The sequence below is a fragment of the Serinus canaria genome, chromosome 11, assembly GCF_022539315.1.
Source record: "Serinus canaria isolate serCan28SL12 chromosome 11, serCan2020, whole genome shotgun sequence".
NCBI lineage: Eukaryota > Metazoa > Chordata > Aves > Passeriformes > Fringillidae > Serinus > Serinus canaria.
Genome location: NC_066325.1, coordinates 16,820,683 through 16,846,494, shown reverse-complemented (window position 1 = coordinate 16,846,494; position 25,812 = coordinate 16,820,683). Strand labels below are relative to the sequence as shown.

Genomic DNA, 25,812 nt, shown 5'->3' with positions numbered 1-25,812 from the left:
AAGAGCTCTAAAGTGAGAGAACAACTGCAGTCAGTGCAATGCCACCACACCCTGACAAGTTGGGGACATTCCTCACAAAGAACAGGTTTTGGTAGGGCTTTGTGGGGAAGGATGTGTGTGAAATGAGTTCACCACAATAGAAAGGAAACAATAATTCAAGAATTACTGATTCTGTCCTGAGCTTTTTTATGGGCAGAAATAAAAAAGCAGGAAAAAAAAAACCCATAAAATATTTTAAGAAAACTTTCTTATTCTGATTATTTTGAAAAAGAAAACCCCAAACCAGTACTTCAATCACAAAATAAAAGATTATTAATAATTATTAGAAAAAGAAACATGATTCTGAATAATGCATTAGATCAAATTGGAGCAGTTAGAAACAGTTTGTATTTCAGGGTCGTATGTTTCACTCATACCATTTTAATAAGGTCAGGGGGTTGGGCTTTTTTTTCTACCAGAAGAAAAGACAGTTCTCCATGAAAAAAAAGAATTGAATAAGGTACTAAATATTACAAATTAGTGGGGTTTTTGCAATAACCACACTAATAATGATGTGTTAGTTCCATGACACATTGGACTATTAAGTTAATCTATAATTATATTGTTTAAAACACTTGGATAAACAAAAGCTTTAATCTTGACAGAGCTCTATGCCATGGTATTATTCCAAACCAGCAAGCCAAACATTTAACTCCTAAATGCAAAAACTTTGTTATCAATCAGACTGGGTATTAAAGGAAGCAGCAGCATCAGGAGGATGAGAGGATTTATTGCAATCATAACCAGATTGATAAACTGTTTGTTCTGCTTCCACAAAGCATTCGTGTTGGATACATTTAACTCTGACATTTCAGATAAACACAGAGATAAGGAACAGAGACCTCATTTTGTATAAAAATACCTTTTACCTTAATCTCACTTCAGGAGCTGATGCAGGAGACAAAAGAGCACCAGTCTATCGTGTATTCCTTTAGAGCAGGTTTTAATTTGGAGATGTGGAATTGAATGCCTGTGGACAGACACTTGGGAAGCCTTTCCACAGGAAGATAAGGAAATAGGCTGCACTTCACAAAGGGGTTTGTGAGCAGCTGTCGGGAACTTTTGAAGCACTGATGTGATAAAGGTGAAGGCCCCTGTGGAGCAGATCTCGGCCACCTTCCATGTGCTAATCTTGTTATAAAGGATTGCTCTAATAAAAAAAGACTAAATAAAGAGCCAGACTGACGAAACCCAGCTCTCTAAAGTTCAAAACAGGCTTCTTTGTTATTAAAGTCCAATGAGAAACACTGAATCCTTCTGTAATATAATCAAGAAGAAAGCCTTCAATAATGAAATGATGCTGTGAGGAAGGGTTGTAAGCACGTCTGTCTCAAAGAAATCAATCCCACAAAAAATCTACTCCTTTGTGGACCTGAAGCAGAAGATTCTTCTAGCAGCTAAAACTTTTCTTCCTGTGGCTTTCCAGCTTTGCCTTGGCTTTTTCATTTTTGGTGGACAAGAGAAGTTGGAAGATTGTGGAAGCAGCATCAGAAAAACATACTGAAGTATTAAAAAAGATGCTGCTTCAAAACTAAAATCAAGCCCCACCAAATTTGGTTTCTTTCACATTAGCCACTTTGAAAAGAACATCTGATTACATTTTAACATTCTGCTGCTCCATCGCAGCAGTTCTGAAACATTTATAAGCTCAGGCTGTGTGTGCTCTAATCCCAGCGGCGGGCGTAACAACGGCCTGAGGATCCGAGGTTGTCAGGAACAACAAATTGCCAACAAGAAACACATCCTGTAAAACACTGCCTGGGTAGTTCATTTAAATTTGAATCTGTATCTCTGTTGTTGGCACATAGCATTAGTCATGACTTAAACCATTAGTAACAGAATGCTCTCCCCTACCTAGCACCCGGTGCAACAGCAAATGCCACTGCCCTATCAGCAGAGAGCAGGCTTTGTATCAGTTTACTTTAAAACGATAGTTATTTGTAAAAATAAAACCAAATCACAAAAACCAAGTGTGGAGTGTGCAGCAGTCCTGAAGTGGTTATCTAGCTGGCAGAGCAGGGACAGAAATCAGAGCATTGAAGGTGCTGCTGTGGCTGTTACAGCGATTTTCATGCTGGCACACCTGGCATGGTGCAGGAGCATCAGCACATGATAAACTACAAAGTGTTCTGTAGTGGGGTGGTTTGCATTAAAAAGGGAAAACCAGGGCGGCTTGCTGGGTGTAGGCCACAGCAGGCAGGTTTTACTGTCTTGGAGCAGCATGATTTATGGTGCTCCAGCACACACCAGTTTATATCTGCTCTAGCAGCTGTGTTTAACAACCTTAATTTCTCTTTTGCCAAGAAGAAAGCACCAACCAGCCAGAGATGAAGCCAGCAGGGACTGCTGTGCTCATACCTACACAAAACTGATGCAAACCAGCTGAAAACACTGGGAGAACCCACTCTCCTAGGGAGACTCAAACAAACCAACCAAAATGGACAGAAATCAGGAGTTTTCCACTTAATTCTGGCTTATGAAACACTTCATCAGGGACTCAGCTCAAGGTCCCTCCGGAGATGATGGCTGTGGCTCCCAGGAAGGCTAAAATCACTCTCTGACAGTACCCACATTTTCTGCATTGATATCACAATCACTTACCGTGTTCTGGTGCATCTTAATTTGGTATCCCAAATAAATTCTAGAGAAATTTGTACACTTCTTTTATTGATTTTTTTTATTTCCCCAGTACCAACGGCTAAAGCCTCACTCACACTGTCAGGTGCAGAGAGAAAATTAGGAGCACATGGGAAGCTTGTGTCTCAATGAGGAGACATCCAACACCTTTCCAAAAAATATACACTCTCCTGATTTATCTCAATTTTAGTGCCTGTGACACAACAACCTACAAAAGAATGCAATATAATCTCTGGCAAGGCAGCCTACCCCAAACAGTGATCCTAAAAGAGCATTAATACAAAGCTATGGCAAAGCTACAAGATGGATGAGTTGGAGTTAAATGACAAAACCACAATGACACGTTTTTAATGGCAAACCCACAGTTTTCTCAGGGGCTGAACTCACTCTGCATTTTTAACATCTTTCACCCTTTTAAGCAAGTTCTCCAGAGTTTGGTCCTTGGACAGTAATAAGCCCAGCTGATTTGAGGTTCATGACAATTCTTCACTCAGAAGGTGATGGCAGCCTGCATTTGTTGATGACACAGAGATAAACTCTTCAAAGCAAACTTTTCATTCTTCCACCCAAAGGAAAAGTTTAATTTTATGGAAGCTTGAGTTATGCTTTTTCTCCTCTCACTTTGTCTTTTCCTGCTCTTGGAACACATTTCACCCAACCCAATTACTCCATCTCTGCCCTACAAAAGTGCCAAACGTGCTGCTTTGACAGGGTAACCTTGCAGCTTGCAGGGCTTTGTCCCCCCTGAAGGAAATTCAGAAAAACTCTGAGATGTGCTCAGATAAACTCCCTGTGCCTCCCTCCTGCTCAGGTCCTGGTTTAGTTCCAGTTTTGCTTTTGAACCTGGCCTTCACCTTGTAAACACAAAGCCTGAGTGCAACCACAAATGTGGCTCTTTGACAGCAAACACTTTCTCTGCTCTTTGCTCAAGGTCTCCAGAGGTCACACTTTTGTCTTTTCAGCTTTCAATAAACACCTTTGATTTAGCATAATGGAGTCAGAAAAGGCAATAATATGCCAGGAAAACCAGGAGGCATAGTTCATAAACAAATCATTCATAAGGACAGGAATTTTGCCAGTTGTTTGGAGCTGTTTGGTTACTTAATGGAGATCCATGAAGTTTTATCCATGTTCAAATATTTACAAGCAAAACAAGTTAAAATAGAGAGGGAATTAATATGGCAAAACTTTGATTATTTGGGCTTTAGACACAGCAGATATGGAAGCTGAAAAGATTTTATAAATAAAATTAAGAGTAGATTAAGAATAAAAACTATTTCCTAAAGTCTGTGGAATGGTAACAAGCGAAAGGGTGTTGGTAAACAAATAACAAATTTGATCATAACAGACCTGTTAATTTGGAATGGACTCAAATTCACAGCCAAATGCAAACATATTCTCAGGCTGAATTTTCTTTTAAGTGTCCTGAGATTTTTATTAATTGCTCTGCAAGCAGTGTATGTTTCCCCTAAGGTTTTTCATGTACTTCTTACTCTGTTTATTAGTGAATAATTACCAGCTGCCTCTTACTAGCTTACATTTGTAGCTTTGAAGAAACACATTTTCATATAGTATCAAAATGAAAACTGCAACTGTGTCCTCCAAAAGCAGTTGTTATAATTGCTTCAGAAACCTTGATCAATTTAAAATATGTAGCTCTGCTTTGAACTATTAAGAGTCAGTCTAAGCAGAAATATTAAAAGTGTGGTTCAGATCAGCAGCAAAGGTGATAGACAGAGAAAACAGAAAAAGCTGCAAGAAAGAAAATCTTCTACTCCATGAAAATGAGATTAAAGAATGAATCTTAAAATAAACATAAAGAAATAAGATATTAAGCTCTAATCCAACAAAACTGAGCTGAAAAACACCCTGTACTTCGTTCACAATCATCTCTTTTGTCAAAAATTCACTGTGGTGACTGTTTAATATGCACAGTGTATATTCAAACTCTTTTTGCAAATAAAAAAGTAAATCTGTGAATATAATTGCCTTCAGTATTGGAAGCAGCAATTAAGGAGAAAAAACAAGGTAGGAATGGGTGTTAAAACAAAAATACAACAATCTGAAACTTAGGAGTTTGATTCCCAGTTTTACAATTTCTCCAGATTAGTTCTGTGGCCCCCCCATTACATATTTTATGGAGAGCCATCTGCAGAGGGCTCAGTGAGCCCTGCATCCTTTGGGGGTCAGTGCAGGCTGATCTCCTGGTTCCAGGGCTGACTCCTGCCCTGTGTCACTCTGAAATGCAGGACATTTCCCTTCCCTTCTCTGTCTCACAAGTTTCCCAGCTTTGCTCACCCTTGAGAATCTCTAGAGCCTTTTAATAACTGCACTTTATCCTTGCACTGGCCTTGGAACAATTTTGCCCTGCATTCTCCTGAGTTATTCCCCAAGCATAAGAAATTCTGCACTCCAGAGCTGCTGGGCTGTCCCTGCTGGCCCAGCAGCAGATCAGGATTTGATCCAGTGGCCTGGTTGGATTTTGGCATTTGTTTGTGATATACAGCCATTGGAATGCTTGGGATATGACAGAACATTCATCATCATCATCATCATCATCCTCCTCCAGCAGAATCCTTTTTCAATTACTGCACATTGCAGCAACTTTTCTTCCTTCTATGGCAAAATGGGATCCTGACCCCAGACAAGTTCACTCAGAGTTGTCCATTCCCCTTTCTCCTGTGCCATGAAGGCCAGATTCCCACAAGGTCTCTGCCACATTCCCTCTTCAGCTTGGACTCACTCTATAACCTTTAACCATCACTGGGTTTTTCTGTTTCTCAAACTGCTGGCAGAGTACCCAGAGCATGTTGGCTGCTCTAATGTGCAAGGTATCCCAGGCAGCACTGTTCCCCTAACTCCTCTTTTCCCTTCAGGAAGCAAAGCAAAGTTCATGCTGCTGGCATCCCCTTCCTTTCCAGCTCAGATGAGTGCAGCTGCAGTGCTTTTGGAATTTATGTTGTCTTTTAATCCAAAACCCTCAAAGGTCCCTAAGCCAGCACACATTGTTTTACCTGCATGTCCAACCCATCCCTTCTCTTCAGTGGGTGTGTTGGGCTGGTTTCTGCCCTGTGATACCCAGGCAGAATGCTCTGTGTTTCTAACACAGAATTCTTTATCACCAAAAGTCCTCCAGGAGGCACCACATTCCAGTCTGGTTTCTCAGTGCTTCCAGACTCTCACACTCTCTGCTCTCCTGCAGGCTCTCAGGCAGGTCTCTCCTCTGGTTTGTGTCCACCTTCCTCCTCAGCAAACCAGGTGAAAGTCCAAAGCACCCATCACACCCACACTCAACATGTGCTGGAAAACCACAAATAGGAAAATGATGTGCCAAGAAAACCCACTGGGAAGGTGCTGCTGCTCCAGTCACAAGCATCTTTTCCAAAAGCAATTCCATGACATACAAAGCCTCTAGATTAGCTCATGTTGCAGTGTTCCCTTTTATTCCCTTCCCCTCCACAGCCCAGGTGAGTAAGGATGAGGAGGAATGGGCTCCCTGGACAAACTACCCCTCAAAGTATGGCTTGGAATAAATAAACAGCCAAAATTCTGGTATCCACCCCCAACTATTTGGTTGCAAAAGATGCCTTTCAGTTGGCTGTGCAATGTCAGATTGCCTCACTTGAACTGCAGAGGAAATATTATACATGACCTTTATCCTTTTCTCAGTGTTCTCTGTCCTGGAGCTTTTTAATACAATATAGCACAATTACTTAGAATGATTTCACAGCAACACAGTAGCAACATTTTTTCCTGCAACCTTCTAAAAGGCTTCTAAGATAGAAATGAATTTCATGGACACTAATTCTGCTGAGTTCTCAAAAGAAAACATAACTAAGAAAGTTCAATTGACAAAGAGGATGGAGCTGTGTAATTACAGAACATTCTTACAGGGGAAAAAAGCTGAGTTTTCATCTAAACTTAACTTTGGCATTTTGCATTTTCATTGGAAGAATTTACTCTTCACTAATAGAGAATTTTCTATTTTAGAATCCTACATTATTGAAAGAGAAGAACTCAAGACACACTTTTGGGACAGTTATCATGTCACATATGAAGAAAATAAAGTGGTTTTGCCTGAGCCTTCATCTTACAAAAATACTGAAGTCTCAGTATTTTTTTGGTATCCCAAATCAGAAGGCTCAGCTCACACTACCCAATAAAACAAACACACAGAATATACTATTTTATTTCTTTAAACAAAGTCCTCTACCCTTACCAAATCAAAACCAATTTTCACACAAATAAAAACATTTCCTAACAATGAGTAATTCTGTGTTACTGAATTTCAGCTGTCCTCCTACATGCCTTGAACTGTGAGCTGCACAAATTTGTTTTTACAGAAAGAAAATGGGCATTCTTCTTCCTGCTGCATATAAAAATACCTGTTTTCCTTTCTGAGTTGAAAACTCTCGTGCTTATTTTGGTTGAGATTTTTTTTCCAAGATCAAATAAAATTGAAACTCAATAAAATTACTGACAACAACTGCTTGATGCTGTTTCCAGCAACTGAGGAAAAATGTCTCAGATATGAGAGATTAGGAAAACTAAAAAGTTGAATGCAAATGCTTGGGCAACCTTCACTGTATATGCCTTTTTTTTTTTCCACCTATAATAAGTCCATTAAGGTACATTAACTTCAATAATAGCAGACTCTAATCATAAATCAATTAGTAATATTTTACAGAATTGTTTTTCCAGCAAAACTTTAAATGCTGATGTTTGGTTGGTGAGGGTTTTTTAAGGTTAATACTATTCAAAAGCTCCAGAGGGGCAGGGACATTTATCACAATCTGAAATTTAGAAATGTAGAATTTAGCATTCTCATAAGTGCAATAAACATCCCAGTACATGAGGAAGACAGAGGAAAGTAATTTACTCTTCTAGAGAGGAAAATATTTCTTGAAAGGTTTGCAGTATCCATAAAATAAAATTTCCTGGTATACAGTAATAATTTCTGTAACTGGCTAACTTTTAATGAGGATAAATGATGAAATAATTAAGATGGTGCACAAGACATTGTATTGATAGGAAAAAGCTCTCTGGATTAGAAACACATCTTTGAGCTTCTACTAAGTCTAATTTTTCTCCCTCCAAATATCCAGCACTCTCAACATCATCTTTTAGAACAGAACTCAGTTTTAGCCTGACAGATAATTACTATGATTCTTCAAAATAAAAGAAAAATGGATAAAAACATTCTTGGTGGCTTTGAAATTTCGTTACTGTTCCATGTCAGCAGTTCTTCCCTGTGTGCTTTGAAATAAAGTGCCAATTTAGACAGAAAAAACCTCACAAAATCTTTGCCTTCAGTTCTGCTGACCTCGAGTTTGTATCTCCCTGCTCTGAGGTGCCCAGAGTTACCACAGATGGCAATCAGCTCACAGAGGTCAGAAAACAAATGGATTCTTTGAAACTTGATCTAGTTTTCCTAAGCTTGGAAAGGAAATGAAACAAGAACTGCTGAACATTCCACTCCTCACTTTGCAAACATGCACCAAAGGGGGGTTTTGGTATAAAAAGTCAGAACAGCAAGAGCAGTTTATCTTGTGTATGATTTCTAAGAGCACATTATCAGAAGAGACTTGTACACCCTGAACTGAAAATGAGCCCTCAGATACAGACATTGCAGTCAGACACAGAAGGCAACTTTCACTCAGAGAATCCAAGTTAAACACTGGCTCAGATACTGCCAAATTTACAGAAAGTAATGATAGAGAATCCTCCAGGAAAAAGGTTGGCTTTTGAGAATTGCAGAACAGCCTCATGAATGGGCAAAGGGCACTTAAACTTTGTCCACTTGTAATGGACTGATCAAGAGGTTTGGTCAGCAAATTCAGCTGTTGGCAGAGCAAGAATTACACAGCATTTCACTGCACTGCTTCTATACTGCTGCTGGTTCAGACTGAGTAGCCTTAACCTTACAAACACAGGTCAGCTTTTAGAAATTGCTACAAGCTTTTAAACTTATTAATACATGGGTCAGGGCCTGCTGGGCACACACTGCAGCCCAGGAAAGTTCAGTTGGCCAAGACTACTCACAAGCTAAATATCCTTGCCAGGCAGGGACAATGGCCTTGCTCATCTCCAGCAGCTCTGACTGCTCAGAGCATCAATATTGCTGATCCTCACATGAGGAACCTGCCAGAAACATGGCTGGCACATGCTGGCATTGCCATATGTGCTCAAATCCACTGCCAGGCCCACAAACTGGTCAGTTTGGTCTCACTAGCAGCTACCACAGGATCCATAGAGTCACCCCAAGGTGATTAAACAATGCTGAGAGGCTTCATTGGGGTGTTAAAAGTAAGAGTTTGCTCAGAAGTTTTGGGAGGTTTGAGGGCTGTAAATATGAAAAGGGCTCTGGAGAACAAATTTCAAAGGAGCTCTTGTCCAGACACACCAAGCTGGAAGAGAGGCTGGGAGCCTTTGGAAGGGAGCAGCCCAAGGAAGGGGCTCATTTTCAAAGGAAGGGATTCAACATCTCCTGCTGACTACAGTAGCAAAGCACTGCTTTTAATTAGCATTGGCTGGAGGGAGGAACACAGAATATTCTAAACATGACTTTGGTCTAAGTCTTCAAACACTGAGTGATTTATACCCAGCAATGTATTTCACACAACATTGTCTGTTACTTGTAAATTAATGTTTTCTGCTGTGAGCCTGGTGGGTTTTTGTTAATAGACACCAACAAGAACGGTAATTAAAGGATGCACTGATGGGTACTCATTACAAACAAAATGCTCCCTTTGATCCTCCAGGTTCAGGGCCTTCTGAAAAACCTTTATCTCGAGAGGAGATAAACACAATGTTTGAGAACCTTTTGACTTCTCTGCTATCAGCCTTGAAACTTCTTTTAGCTGTTTTTTAATGTTTCCCTATGCAATTATTAGCACCAAAGTAGAAGGTGATTGACAAGCTACCAGGAGCTGTTTATACAGCAGGAAAACCAGAAAATTATAACAGTGTGAGCTGTTTGTTTAACTCCCTGTGCAAACACATCTCCCATTCCCCGTGCTGCCTCAGAGCCCCTTGCAAGTGGTGTGGCAGTGAGAGACCTGCTGAGCTCAGGAAGCAAATTCTCCTCCAAGCTGGCTCTGCAGAGAGCATTCCACACACCAAGGGATGGGAAATTCCTGCCAGCCCAGTGCCAAGGCCCGGGCACCTGCTCCTGGTTGTAACCTCCACGGAGTCCAACCTAGCTCTGAGCTTCACTGGGATCACAACTCCAAATTGGTGTTTGGAGAACAGCTGTATCCAACTTGTAAAATCTTATATTCCTCCCATCAAAGCAAAGCAGGTCACAGTTATGTCATCTCCAGGCTGAGAAACAAAGCCTTCTTCTCTTAAATAGAGCTTCTTAAAGCTCAAAAATATTTCAGTTCTGTTTGGCTGTGCCCATTCTATTAGGAAAGAGCCAAATAGAAGGAGGTTCCCTCTTTTTTTTTCTGCAGACAAAAGAAAAATTTAAAAACCAAATTTTCCAAGTGGATAAACTGTTAGAAAAGGTTTTGGGAAAACAGCCTTAGGAATTAAATCCTATTTCTCCAGCAAGTATCTTAAACACAAGTAGAATTGACTCAGCACCTGCAGGTACTTCATAACTTGCAAATGTGAGTTTAATCAACCCCAGAACACACTTGTAAAGAAAGAAGAGTTCTGATTCCACATCTCTGCAATGGACAGGTGAATATCTGAGTACAGATCACCAAAAGTACTTTAACACCTTTCAGGGATCTCTGCTAAAATACTACTCAAATAACTCACTGCTCACAATAACCACTCAGTCTTAGCTTCTGAGCAGTAAATGGAAATCTTCTTAGCTCTCAGCAAATGCCTCTCATTTTTTAATGCTCTGACCATGATGAGGGTAGACAAGGACCCTGCTTATCTTCCTCTGCAGTTCTGCTCATTTTTGCTATTGAACAACAGCTTTTGGTCATTGTGATTTTGATCCAACTCATCAAAATGCAGCAGGATATAATGTTCCCAAATGTTATCATGTATTTGATCCGTCTCTGTGTTTTATGGCTTCAAGAAGAGCATGACTGAATACAGGAGAAAAAAGAGAAGAATGTGCCTATCAGAACAGCAACAGCAGACAAAGGCAAAATATATTATTTCCACTCCATTTCTCCCACTGTTTAATAGCTTGACTTTTGCATACCAGCATTCCACAGGTTTAATACAAAGACAGCTACAGCATAATGTGTTTTCCTTTAAAAGGTCATCATTATATTAGCAGTATTTGATGCATTGTGACCAGAGCACACACTTTTAGAGATTGCAGTCTAATATTTTCCTTTAATTTATTGGCATCAAGAAATTCTATTTAATTTCTGCTTTCAGAAGAACATCTGCAAGTGATTGGCATAACTCAAGGGACCTTTGCAGCTGCAACTTTCTCCAAGAGCAGAGCAAAAAGCCATGTTTGTCAATATGCCTGAGTAGGATTAAAAAAGAACAAAAAGAAATAAAAAATAAAAAGCCCCAAACTACAAAACAGCTAATTATTGGAAGTAAATGTTTCATGATCTGTGTATGGCCCCCAGAGCTGAATAGATCATTAGCTAAACTTCCAGTCAGCATTTCACACAAGCATATGTTTTCCTCCTAAGTTTGCCAGCAGCCTCAGTGACTTAACTAGAAGCAGTTATGTACATTGTGCAATAAGCAGGGCCAATGAAAAGCAGTGCTTTTTTAGGATCTTAACTGCTTTATCATGTGCACTTCCAACAGTCCTAAGCACTTTTTCCAGCTCCTAAATTTTCCCTCCCTACTGAATGCTCAAGGTAAAGCTGCTCCATCTGGTAACTGCTGCCAAGAGCTGCACCCAAACCCCCAATGCCATTTAGGGCAGCTGCTTCTCTTTTCCATTTGTGCTTCCCTGTGGCAGCCTAATTGCACCCCCAGCCCTGCTCCCAGGGGTCAGGGATCATGCACAGGGAGCAGTTTGCAGGCAGCCACTCTGGTGTTGAGTGAGAGAATGGAAATTTGGGGATGGGCAGCTCAGGTGCCATCGAGCAGTCCTGGGCACTCTCCCTTTAGCACCACAATCAATGTGGCTGCAGAGCATTGATGAGCACCACAGGCAGGACTTGGTGCATTCCTGTTTCCTCTCCTCACTGTGTACACACTGCCCTGGGTGAATGCTGCCTGTAAATTAGCTGGCAGCTCAAGATCAATGCACAGTCCAACCAGCTAAACAAAAGCAATTCCAGGTAGAAGACATGCAAAGGTCCTGGGGGAGCCCATAAAGGAACAGTCAGCAGGTGCTGACAGTGACTCCAGCCAGTTCAGATCTCACAACTCTTTTGGTGTGAGGGGCTCAAGTGACTATCTGGTTGTAAAGATCCCTTCAGCATGAGGTTCCCTGCTTGGCAGCAACATCCCGTGCACAACAAAGTGCCCCCAAATAACCCTGAGAAATTTCATTACCCAAAACTCCAAACCCTCCCCGGCCCTATTCGTGTTTATCTTCCAGGAACATATTGAATTGTTTTAATATTTTCAATGTTTTATGATGTACTGAATAAAGCCAGGAAAACTTACTAATCTCATTTATTTCCAGCAGTGGTCTACTAAGATTCTCACTAACTGAAATAGATGCAGGAAGATATTCCCTGCCTCAGAGGTCGTATTACTTCTGGCAGTTGGAACATTTACCAACTACAGGATGCTGCTGTATGTGGTGTAAATAGGATGCAACTACCTCCCCTCTCTATTACCCCTCAAACAGGCTGTTCTGAGACAGGTTCTGCATCTCATTTAATTTTAGAACAAGAGGGACATGCTGATTGCTGAAACCTTCTGGTCAGAGCTGTTTGTTTGCTTATTTCTGGTCTGTAGGTGGGCTGGTGCTGGAGAGTTTGAGCTCAAGGAAGCAGGTGGGTGGCAGGGACCTCACTTTCCCACTGCACCAATTTCCAAAGACAGAAATAAACATAAAAGAAATAAGCACAGCTCACAAAAGGTGTTGAAGCACATCAAATGAGTTCAAAAGCCTCCTGGAGGTAGAGTCTTCCTGAACAGAGAAGCTGCAGTAGTAATGGTTCAATATTAATTAAACACATGCAATAGTATCTGCTGGAAGACATTTAAACAGACCCTGGCTTGTCCTGGCATTCTCCAAATGCAGCCATGGATGAAGACTGGGCAAGAAGTGACAGACTTTTGAATTTCTGTCTTAGAAAGAATTTAAAAAATAAAGAAATAAAAATTGATTTAGTGGTATAGCACACAAGACATATGGTAAGAGAGAAGAACTTTCCCCAGAGCTTCATTACACTGTGGATTGCATGCCTCCAAAAAAATAGGATTCCTCTAAATAAAATCAGGAGAGCTGACACAAGGTGCTTAATTTCATTCTAAAAACCCAGTGTCTTCCTCTCTGATCCCCTTTTCATAAGCTTCATTACAGCATTAATTATTTCAATTATTGGTGCTGACCAGGCTTGGTATGGATTGTGATCTAAGCTCACGTCCCACTGCTATCCAGCATTCCTGGGGCTGCTGGCTGCTCCCAGGTACAGCTGGGCAGGGACCTGAAAGGCTCCAGGATGATTCCAAACCACAGAGCAGAGCTAGAGGAACTAAATACCTTATATGTGAAAAGAGTCAATAAAATCCCAAGGAATGGAATTAAGATGAGCATGACCCAGGCATGGCCCAGTTTGTAGGAATCTTGCTAATTGCCTTTCAAAGACCACTTTATCCTGTTAAGATTATCCTCAGGGGACCCCCAAGACTTTGGGGGCAGTGGGGAAGACCAAAAACCTGGTCACATTTATCATGTTTAGAAACAAACAGGAATTGGTTTTTATTTATCTTATGCAGCAAAACCTCTGTTATCTTCCTCTCCTGGTATTTAATCCTATTTTTTTCCTAACAAAACAAATAATGAGAAAGACCAATTAAGCTCAGGGCAGCCTTCTGGGTGAGGAGAGATAAATAATTAATTCCTTGAGACCAAGTGCAGTGAGCAGCACGTGCCATTCCTCTCGTGCACAAGTGTTGATGCAGATTATGTGACAGCTTCAGACTTATTGCTGTGGCCAAGCCAGGTATAAATTATGACAGGCCCACATGGATTAGAGATGATTTGAAGGAAATCAAAGGCATTAACTTTAATATGGTGCTTTGTCTGTCTTAAATGCCACTGGTACTTTCTGTAACAGCAACCACTAAAAATCAATGACCAGAGACCCCTGCGTGCTCCAGAGCTGTTAACCCCTGCAATTTCAGCCAAAGGAACAGAGCCACAGACCCAGGTGTCACACACAGTATTTGCAGGAGGCTCCATCAACAAAATTTGCAATTAAAAAGAAAAGTGTAAATATATTTTACTTTCAAAGTCTGTTCTAAAAGTGTCTTCCTGAAAGCTCCAGCCAGGGGTTCCCAGTGCCCAGCATATTGTGAGAGCTACGAGGCAGATTTTGAGGTGCTGGAGTGTGGCCAAAGGGCAGCAGAGCTGGGAAGGTCCTGGAGCCCAAATGTGAGGAGGAGCAGCTGAGGATGGGTTTGTTTTGGCTCAGGGGAGACCTTCTTGCTCTCTACAACTCCCTGAGAGGAGATCATAGCCAGGTAGGGTCAATCTCAAAACTAACAGGTGATGGGAAAAGAGTAAATGGCCTCAGATTGTACCAGGGGAGGTTTAGATTGGCTATTTGGAAAATTTCTTCACTGAAAGGGTTATTAAGCATTGGAACAGGATTCCCAGGGCAGTGGCTGGGAATCCTCAGAGGTGACCCTTGGATTTAGTGCTAGGTGATGGTTGGACCCCACAATCTCAGGGGACTTTCCCAATCCAACAATTCATCATTCTGTGTGGCAGGAGCACAAGCACAGCACAGCTAACACGTAAGACTTGAAAGAGATGGAAAATTGAATCAAAATGCTGATTATACTTTCAATAACCCAGCAATAGCTCAAGCCAAGCCTCAGCCAGCTCTCAGGGAAGTCAATGAGAGTTGTTTCATTGGAATCAAACGATGTGTGATTAGGTCCTCACAGAATTATGTGTAATACCATATTCAAAATCGTGAAGAGTTTCAGGTTGACATCTAAAAGCCCATTTTCCATCTGGAATTCTGTAATGAAGCTACTGCAAAAGAAGAATCGATACATAATTCAGTATAGTAGAAAGATGGTTATAAAGGGTTATTGAATATAGCTCCACAATTGTGGATAAAAAGAATGAAATCCCTCATTGTTTCAATCATGCTGTACTGACTTCTACCAAACACATTGTTTCAAGAAAAAAAATAGCTGGTCCAGATTTCAAAGTGGAAAAAAACCAACAGCAAAAGCAATAACAGCAGGGTTTTTTACAAAAAGGGGAGAAGAGCAGGGGAAAAAAAAGTTCCTAAATCTCAAGATAAATTTCAGTTTTGTACACTAATAACAACTTATAATTTAGTTTTTTGCGAAGAGTGCCAGGACAAGGCAGGAAAGTGTTTCTTAACTTAGTTTGCCAATTTTCCTTTCAGGCTAGAACTGTTATTGATAATATCCATCACAATTCTTTGTCTTCCCAACAGGCTGGCAGAAATATCTGAGTAAGTGCTGACTCACATGCCTCAACACCTCCCTGTCAAAGTTAATCTGAAATTGATTTTACTTTCCAGTGGTAAAACAGAACTGCATGAAGTCAGCTACAAATGGCATTTCCAGATCAGTGTTCAGCGTTTTTTCTAATTCCTGTAAGATTTCATGACTACACCTCAACAGTTTTCAACCAAATCTTGCAACCTTCAGATCAAAATTGTCAATTATATTTCTATATTTTTGGGAGGAAAATTAATGTATATTTCTCCCATTTTGTTCCAGTTCCTGTAATCCTTCCAATTAGGATTGGAAGGATTTTTTTAGCACAGAACTGGAAGGGAAGTACACAGAACATTATTTTGTGTTCATTACATCAGACTTCAGGTTTGCCAGTAGAACTGGCAAAAACCATCACTGTTTTCAGCATGGAAGAAAAGGAGCTTTGAGATCAGCACAACTTATTAGGATGAGATGCTGCTAATCAAAAATTCTTCTTTAAAGATAATTTGTTCATCCTTGCTTCATTCCCTTCTTTCAAGGGGAGGTTTCTCTACTTTTTCCCACCTAATGTCTCCAAAACAAATGAATCAATCCCCTCCAAACTTGAGCAAGCACATGCTCTGTAAATCCACAGAGACCTCCTGGAAATCAACCACCTGCAGTGAGTTAGAATATTAACTTTGCTCTGAAAAATGAGGGAAATTCCAGCCATCCCTGTCTCCCACCCAGGTACCATCAGCTTTGCTTTGATAACCCTGAGCAAACCAGCTGGCAAATGAACCATGGTCTGTCCATGGACTGGAGCAGCTGATGCACCTGGGAAGGGAGATGGGTTCAGTGTCCTCCAAGGAAATCCACACTGCTGTTCTCATCTCAGAGCAGCATCCCAGGCACTGATTTCTCTGTAAAATTTCCATGGTATTTTATCATTAACAGTGATCACTTTGGGGCATCCCAGAGAGGAAAGGCAGTCCTGTGTTCTAGGGAAATCAATTTACTGACACCATTAGGGCTGTGCAAATATTTTTTTTTTTTTGGTTCAGCTGAGAAGCAGAAGGTGTTGAGGAGTTCCACCAGAATAAAATTCAAATGAAAAAAATCATTTTTCCTACCAAAATATAAACAAAGTAAAAAACTGTTCAATGCAAGAGAAAGCATTCTTCTTGACAAACAAACATTGAATTTCTGACAAATATAGGAAAGATAAATGAGGTTCTAGAATAAGAAAGAAATACACTAGTGGGAGAAGATGTTCTTCCTGTAAACAGGAGCTCCAGAATCCCACCAGGATCTGGCAGGCTCCAGTTCACCTGCACTGCTTGCTCCTTTCCTACACCAGCAAGCTGTGCCAGCCCCCTTCTGCTGGAACCATTTCAGCTGTATCCAGCTGGTTATTGTATGAAAAAAGAAAAAAACCAAACCATAAGAATGGTACTCTAGCACATGACTTTAGGGTCCAGAAAATAAAGCACATTTTCTTCTGCTGTCTGCTGAAAGCTAAGTTAAAATGTTCCTACATACTTTGTGAACACTACATCCAAATATTCTTGTGCACACACCACAAGCAAGTTCAAGTTCCAGTTTCAGCTCTCTGAATAGTTATTAAAATACCTGTAAAAATGTTTATTTTGAAATCACTGATGCTTCTCATGGTTTTATCTATTCATTGATTGATTTAAAACATTAAAAATATAAAGACTCAGGTGAGTAGGGATTGAAACAACCACTTTACCTCGTGGAAAGGGGGAAAGTACTAGGCTGTGGAATCACTCATTTAATCCATGTGTCATTAATCCATCCAAAGTAAAACTCTTTCAATAAAAAGAAGGAACAAGAAGGATAAAGCACAAGGTTATGTGCACAGTTAAGATTTCAGTCTCCTGGGATTATGGCAGGTGTAGGTTCAAGTAAAAACTCTGCTCCCCAGGAAAGCCTCATCAGGAAAACACTGTAAAAACTCCGAGACTGGCACAAAGACCAGGGAGGGGAGAGGACAGGGAGAGGAGAAGAGGTTGCTATATTTGCCTGAAAGTTGCTTTGAGGGCTCTATTCTGTGTTTATATTTGATTTTGGTGGTTTCTTTGGTTGATTTTGGTGGTTGTGGTGGTGTTTTTAAAGGCAGGAGGTCCCATTCCCACCTCAGCACTACCCAACCACACAGTTCAGTCCTGCCTGGTGCTGGCTCAGCATGTGCCACTCCCTGGCACATCCCACACCTTCCCAACTCCAGAGACCTGCTGTGCCCAGATCCATGACCTGAGCAAAGCCTGGGACCCTCACAGTGTCCTCCTGGTCCAAACAGGCTCTCTCAGTGACCCTTGCAGGTGCTGTTTCTGGAGAGAAGCACTCAGGATGAACTCTGAAAGTCTTGCTCTCCCACCACTCCTAAACTGGCAAAGCTCTGTTAAACTCTCCAGGTGCTTTTCCAGAGTTCAAACAAAGCTGTGGCTACATCTGGGTTCTCTGAACAGGAAGACTTCTTATAGACCTGGCTTTAGAGTTAGTACAAATAGTAAATCTCAGCAGAGAACAATTTTACCACCTTTACCCATAATTTATCATTTTCAATCTGGCCATGTTAAATTCAGTCCCTAATCTAATTTAGCAAATATTTATCTCTTTATTAAACTATTAAATCTGCCAGCTCTCCTGAGGCAGTGCCAGCTGCTCCCCCCAGCCATGCTCAGCCTCCCAAGGCTCTCACCCACGCACTGCCAGCAGCAGGTGCAGCACCAGCCCCTGCACCTATTTCCAGAGCTCAGCCCTGTTCAGACCTGTTATATTTAAGAAGTCATTAAGAGAATATTCAAAAGATCAGCCTGGACTTGTTTGAGCAGTTACCTAAAATCCAGTAGCCCTTGCAGACAGGAAGGATGTGCAGGAAAACCCAATTTCAGCAGGAGCAGCACTCACCCATGGAAATTGAACTCCCCGCTGTATTTATGGTTCTGAGCATAATCAGCCCAAATCATCTGCTTCAGCACAGAAAACTCCTGTGCTGGGAAGCTCTCCCACCTTTCCTTTTGCATGGGGAGCAGCCTCCTCACAGCTCAGCCTGAGCCTTTCCCAAAGGACGTTCTGTGCAAGAAAATCTGCTGCTGGAGCTGAGGGAATCTGGGTCTCTGCTGCAAAGCTCTGGAGAGTGGGGAAGGACCTGAAATTGAGGTGCTGTTTCAAGTCCTTCTAAATCAGGATGTGAAGCACAGCTAGAGCACCAGAAAGAGTTAAGTCAAACATGTCCAGCTCCCATTCATCATTCCAGTAATTTCATTTCAATTCATTACCAGTGCTAACTCCAGTCAGTATCAGACAGTTCTGGGAAGTGATGCTGACTTATAAAAACAGCAGTAAGGAGTCAATGCCCAATGTTTTCAGAAGCATTACAATTAATAGATTTATTTTGGAAGTGTTACAGCTTCTATATTTCAGCTTCTTTGAAATTTATTGGAGAAGCTATTAAAGGCAGTGTCTCAAAGAATAAAAGTAAAGTGCCAGAAGTAATAATATAACTTTAAATAAAATTTCTTATTTTGATTTACATTTAATTGACAGAGGCTGCTATTCTATTATGTCAAAAACCTTCTGCCTACCTGCATGAGATCTGACTGATTTCTCAGAAGAAATACCAAATCTTCCAGAACATTTAAAGAGTTGCATTTTCTTATTAATCGGAAGAATGAACTCATCAGCTCTGTTATTAAAGACGATTTTAGACCCTTTCCTCTGTCACAAATGTAACTTTTAAAAATTTAAATGAAATGAGCTCTTTGGTTGCAAATTACTCCATGTAACTCCCACAATACTGCTTTCATTGCTCTAGAAAAATATTATAAAATCACTATCTCCTGTATTTTTTATGATGCACTTGAATGGTTCCTCCATAAATACAAATCAGGCTAAATAAAAATTCCAGCTAGAAGAGCCTTGATTAAAAACACCACAAAAATCCCCAAAAATCAGAGCAATAGTAACTGGACAGCCAAACACCAAATCATTGGCAGCTGAGCTCATGGCTTTTCATTCAGCCAAAATGAACCCCTGGAAAACTCTTGACTCTAATATTGAATTTCTGCCTTCCTACCCCCCATAATTTTTGTGTGCATCCAGCATCACCTTTGAACACAGATATAGCGTGGTGTGAAACATCACATCAAAAGTTAAGGAAGAAGAGATTTTAGCAACTGATGTTTCACCTGTCAGCAAACAGCAAAAGGAAAATGTTTCAGGTCACACGAAGGCAAGCTGTAACCTTGGCATTCAGACAACTTCAAATTTTCCTTTTATCATGGGACATTTAAAGTATCCTTGTGTTTACAGCTTCAAGTCCATTTCATAAAAAAGTAAAGGTGACATTTATTAACTATGCTTATTATATATTAAATTAATGACAAGAGAAGATCTGGAGCACACTATTCATCATCTTTGAGGGATGACAGAACTAGAAAATACTGTGAGCTGCCACACCACAACTCTGGTCTCTTTCAGCCAGAAATAAGCAAAAATTCATTTGAATTTGTGACCATTTCTGGTTTTTCTACACTTTGGAGCCAGTCCTGCTGCCCCTTTCAGCAGTGGTGAAAACAATTTTTGTGTAAGGTTTTTGCTTTTTTATATATATGGGCTGGCATTGAAATTCAAGGTGAATTTCAGTTCAGAATATCAATAAAGAATGTTACTGGTCCATAAAAACATAGGATGTAAGATTGCTCCTAAAAATCACATTTATTTAGACCTAGCTGAACACAGCTGGACCTAAACATATATGCTGAAATTAAACACAGGCAAATCGATTTGAAAAAGTGATAAATTAAATTGACTTTCCCATCCAACACAGGCACAGACTGTCCTGGTCCATTGCTCCTCTTCTCCCCCTCATCCTGCTCTGACCTTCAAGAGGAGAAAGGAGCCCCAAGTGCAACTCCCCCCAGGGACTGTCACAAACACTTCAGCAAAGAAGGGATTCCTTGGGGATGGGTGGGCACCTGGAGTTTCCTGAACTGCCTTTTCTGGGGAAAGAAATCGGGGTTTTCTCCATCAGCATTTCCCATGGGGTTTGGGCAGCACCCCAAGCCTCTCAGCAGCCCTGATTGCCCCAAGAGATGAAAAGCCACGGGAAGGTTCCTCTGCCAGCAATGCAGCATTTCTCTGCTGGGACCACGAGATGCTTCAGGGAGCCAAACACACCAATCTGCTGTCCCCACGAGCACATTGCTGTGCTTTTTACAAAAGTTAAAGCATCATAACTACACTCTTTTCATCATTTCTTGAATTCTGCTTCCCACTGTATTCTTTTAAGCTGAAGTTATGTTTTTGTATAGGTTGGTGTTAATGTTTTATAAAGGTCAAATTATAGTTGTCTCCCTACTGTTTTATTGTAAGTGTTGAGAGCTGGCACTGTAATTAAAATTCCAGCTAAATAAAGACTGCAGGGGTCCTACTTGTAACCAGGCAATTTGGGTTTTTAGCAGACCAGAGCACATTTTGTGTTTCCTCTGTTTCACTGGCACACAAAGGAAGGTAAACAAAACCCACGTGCCTTAATACATTTACATAAACAGTGTTTCCTATCAGTGTGGTTAGTAGAGAATAATATATTTAATTATAGAATACAATAATAACAAAATTAAAAATGCACCCATTTCCTACAACCCTGCTTTACCCTATTTTAGGAAAATCCAAGGCAAGACACTCCAGTTTATACATAAATCCAGATCCAGCCAGAGCACTCACACACTGTTGATAAGGGAGAAAAGATTCACAATCTGCTCTTCAGTAAAACAAACCTGACTGCCTGGCAGCACAATGGTCCTGTGCATCAAGGAGATTATCACTTACCTCAGCCTAACCTGCTTTTAGGCTCTGGTACCTGCCAGCAAGTGTTCCAAAGTGTCAGAGATTTACCAGTGCTGGCTCCAACTTCAGGGAGGAATTTCTCTTCTGCTATTGACTACCTGTAAAGCTGCTCCAGCAGTGCCTCCCTTTTGCTGCCTTATTAAAGGCCCCTCAGTTCTGCTTCAGTTCTCTCCACAGCTGAGAGACGAGGGCTGCACTGGGTTTTTTATTGCTTTTCTTATTTTAAAGAAAGTAAACAAATCAAAGTGAGTATTGCAAGTGGAATTCTTGTCTAAAAAACAACATCCCAGATCACTACAGGAATGGTTTAGGCCTTCCAAGGCTCCTAGTTTTATTTTAATTGGTTTTAAAGGAATTCCTTGGTAAGGGAATTTCAAATTTTGTTGAAGATAATCCCTTACAGGCAGGGATTCTTATTTGAGCAAATCCTACCCTTTGCCAGGGCTGATATTTTTTCAGGGATTTGAAAAACACAAGGCAAACATTCTAGTTAATATTCACATCACAGAATATGACATGCACTTACTCCCCTATCTACAGGTTCACTTGTCTGCCCCAGAAGCAGCAGGTACAAGGCATACAAATATGCACAAAGTCATTCCAGACAGACCAGAGTTTTCAGAATCAATCCACTAAAAGTTACTTTTTCTTTCCCTTCTTTAGAGGAAAAAGTTCAGGTGGATAGGCTGAACAGAAGCATAAAACAAAATCAGAGCATTTGCCCCCAGCTAGAAAAATTCCCCAATCTAAGAAATTTCTGAAAGCCTTCCTGAGTTTACAGCCAGTGGAACTTGTTCTCAAGGCAAGACTGAGAAATGGCATGGCACAGGAAAGCTGGATGAAAAGGAGATGTGTCCATTAAAGCAGGCAGACTGCTCTGTCTGAAAAGGACTGATTTAAATAAGCAAAGGGAAAGAAAAACTGCAAGTTGAGGCATGATCATAATTACATTAGAAAAGTTATAATTTGATTTGGATTAACAGAGAGAAATCCTAAAAGCTCAGAATTAATTGTGAACTACATCTACAATTATTTTCAAGAATACTTGCATGCTTTAAGATATCATTAACTTAAATGAGATTCTATGTTTAAAGGAAGATTTAACCTCACATACTCCCATTAATTCTTGCTAAATGTCCACACTGCACTTTGAAATGTAATGGAAAAGGTTAGCTAGCCATGATTCTTTTGAATGGTGCTTTGCTAAGATCCTCAAATTAAAAGTCCTGTCAGAAAGGCAGTCTGTGAAATGTTCTACAGAAATGCATTAATGTCTCAGTGTGGGGTGATTTGCATCTCTTTGTCACACATGGACAAAGTTTGCTCCTGCCAGAGCTGGGCTGGTGCTGGATCCTCTCCAGAGTGACCCCAGCTCTAACCTCCAACCAGAAATTCACCTCCTGCCTCCCATTTCCTCAGCAGGATGACCCTGCTAAAGCATTGCCAGCCATGAGCAACCAGTGTCAGACTATTTGCTGATGGAGCTGGCCAAAGCTAAGCCACCTACACTTTCCTAAAAGAGATTTTGGCCTTCCAACATATTTCTACACCTGCAGAGAGGGAGCTGCCTCGTGGCCTGCGTGGGTAATCGGTTCAGGAGTAATAGCTTGGTTAATTTGATTTTTTTGTTGTTGTTGTTCTGAAATTGCCAACTGGAAATGAGCAGAGAAGTCTTCCACTGAAGCACCTGGGGACATTATTAATACAAGGTTTGCACTGCACTGAGCAAGAGACCCAACCTGCTAATACTGAGCAGTTGGCCATTGATTTAGATTATTAGGAGAACAGCTGGCATGTTTCAGCCAACCAAAGCCCACACGTATTTCAAAAAAGTATTAACTGTGAAACATTATGGTTTTTGGAAAGTCTCCAGAAACAAATTAAATCTCAAACCAAGTAATCTTCTACTTTTATCTTCCTAAATCCAGACCAAGCTGCTAACAGAGCATTCACTGTCACTGCAAAGATCCTCACCCACTTTTTATGTGGGTTTGCTTGTTTTGGTTTGTTTTTTAAACAGGATTTTGTGGCTTTTCTCAACAAAACAGACAAGAAACTTTGGGTTTAGATCCTCATTTCCTCCACCCTAGCATTAAAATGCAAGGAGGAGGTTTCACCAACACATGTGCCTTTCCCTCTGTTATTCCACAAGAGCTGACTGTACCCCTGAGGGGTTTTGATTCAGCCCTGAAGATGTTTCTCAAATACTAAATAATTCTTTTACTCTGCTCAGTGTAATGTCCTACCTTCGCAAACACTAGTTTAATTTAATGTATATGCATAAAAATCAAGCAGTCTATTTTTGACTCCTTCTCCCTCAAGTCCTGGAAGATTTTGGGAGGGAATTGTCTGACCACCTGGCACTCAACAACTATTCTCTCCTATTTTGTGCTGCTTCAATCATGTGTGAAAGCAGTTAAACATTTGATGTGATATTGTTGTGCTGCAACACCAACCTGCACATATCTATTCAGAGGAACATTTGAGATATTCTGTATTATTTAGTTATAATATGTGTTCCCAGAAAATGTTCTCCCTCCAAAAGGGACAAGTAGGAGTTCAGCATCAAACTTGTGGGAGTTCAGCATCAAACTTCAATTAAAAGGCAATGCATCAGGTATTTAGGTGCAAAAGGATCTTCCTCACCCTGCCTCCACAAACATGTAGTAAAGTTCCCAATCTCCCACTTTACAACTTCCACAGCTTTGCAACCATTTTGCTCAGAGCCCCAGGTATTTCCTGGAACTTTACTTACATGAGCTTGGCTTTCTGTGACCATTTAAATAGGAATAGTGTGTTTAAGATGTGCTGCTTCAAATCCTGACCGATATTTCTGTCCACATGGAATAAGAGTTCCAGGTGCCTTATCTTAGCCATGTACCCAAGTGTCAGATTGAAGCTCTAGTATTCACATTCTATCCCTGCATGTGAGCCCATTAAGATATATATTTTAGGATATAACAAGCACTCCCCTACTTGGGTAGGAAAGATGAGATGCCATTGAACCTGTTCCCTCATGCCAAGGAATGGGAACCAAGTCATTTTTCAACATCTTCTGAAGCACGTTCTTAACGCAGTGAGCGATTTAAGTGAATTGAAAGAAAATTGAAGTTGTTTGTAAAACTCAAAATGCATTAAAAACTTCTTCATTTTGAAAAGCCACAACACTGTTTCAGCAAGGACACACTGAATAGGTGGAAAATCCACAGTTATCTCCCTATTACCCAGAAGCCCAGACAGTTTTCCCTGCAAGAAATTGCTAAGCGTAAAATCTTACCTTGCTTGAACACGTTCTTTTGCAAGCTACAACTACCATGTGCAATCCCAATTACCCAAACCCTGCAATATTCAGCATGAAGAGGTAACAGCCACATCCAAGCCCTGTCACAGCCCTGAAGAGGCTTTGGCAGACCACAGGGGGCTGAATGAGGCTGCCAGCCTGGCTCTGTGTGAGGTGTCGGGAGAGGGAAGAAGGGGAGATGAACGAATTGGATGGGATAACTCCAGGATCAGAAGGAGCAGGAGGGGAATAGCACCACTTTTGGTAGCATGGAACAAGCACAGGAAGAGGAGTCTGTGCAGTCAGCTGGCATGGAATCAGTGGGAAGGGTGATGTGATAAATCACAGCTCTCACATGACATCAGCTCAGAATCAACAGGAAATAGTTGGATGTGGGCACGACCAGGGCCATGCTCCATGTGCACACAAGGCTGTAGGAGGAGGAATGGTCTTCTCTGATCTTTCCACAGAAAGGTTTGAACAAAGTAAATCTTGTTGGAGGTCACAGCTTTACCAGACAATTGAAAAACTACTTTTAAGTAGTAATAAGTACACTAAGATATTTCACATCATATGAGTAAGCAAGGATTTTGATATGGTTGAATAGAAAAGTTCTTTGTTAAAATCAGAACAGAACAAAAAGCACCCTCATGCAGACAGACAAAACCTTGATCTTGAGGCAGCCCAGGCTCTGAACAGGCAATCTATCACGTAAGAGACACAAGAGGTCAGCCATTAATTAACATCCAAATTAGAGCTTTTCAAGTAAGGGTCAAAACTTCCTTTGTTTTGACATTTAAAGCACTGGAAATGCCTTCTCCAGTTTAGCATGCACAATGCATCACCTCCTGCTTTACGTTAATTGCCTCCATTATTCAAGGGCACTATTTGATTCATTGTCAATTAAAAATCCCCCCAAAAGCCAAGCCCGATGTGTGTTAAGTATAAAGGTGATTAATGTAACACAATTACATCCCCACGTTTGTTGAGTCTGATTAGGAACTTTCCCTGAGCCCAGCGTGACAGAGCCCTGTCACTGCCAGTGACCTGCCAGCCTTGGCAGGGACAGCCATTTCCTGGCCACAAGTGCTTCTGACAGTGTAAAACCTGTAATTAAATACTGTCAATTAGCACTTCATCAAGAATGTGGAAATCTTGATGATCTTCACTACTGGATTTCAAAGATGGGCCTAGGTGCAAAATAATTTAAAAAAAGCTATAAGAAAGGGAAAAAACAGTGACACAACTGTCTGTTAGAATAATAATTATGTGGATATAATTACTATTTCCAGAAAGTGACTCCATGGATCTTTTCCTAGTACATCAAGGGAACATCTGGTACTGCACACAGAGAAAAAAAATTAGGCAGACCAAAAGTAAAAGAGCAATGCCTTAATGCCTTATTTTGGTTATGGTTATAGATAACACAAGTTATAAGGAGATCTGAAGGGGTCTGA

At 40.8% G+C, this 25,812-nt stretch overlaps 2 protein-coding genes across 5 annotated transcripts in view; one reads left to right on the top strand and one right to left on the bottom strand.

Annotated features, from left to right (window-relative positions):
- Window positions 1–25,812, top strand: part of SDR42E1 (short chain dehydrogenase/reductase family 42E, member 1) — a 1,031,186-nt gene that overhangs the window by 662,678 nt on the left and 342,696 nt on the right. Inside the window, exon 1 of one of the 3 annotated variants that reach the window (XM_050978759.1) lies at window positions 14,413–14,417. The exons of the other annotated variants lie outside the window; for them this stretch is intronic. The gene's annotated coding sequence lies outside the window, so the exon portion shown is untranslated. Of the gene's footprint in view, window positions 1–14,412; window positions 14,418–25,812 lie in introns of those variants that run through there. 3 annotated transcript variants of the gene reach the window in all.
- The window catches only part of CDH13 (cadherin 13), a 438,545-nt gene that overhangs the window by 324,279 nt on the left and 88,454 nt on the right, over window positions 1–25,812 (bottom strand). The window lies entirely within an intron of this gene.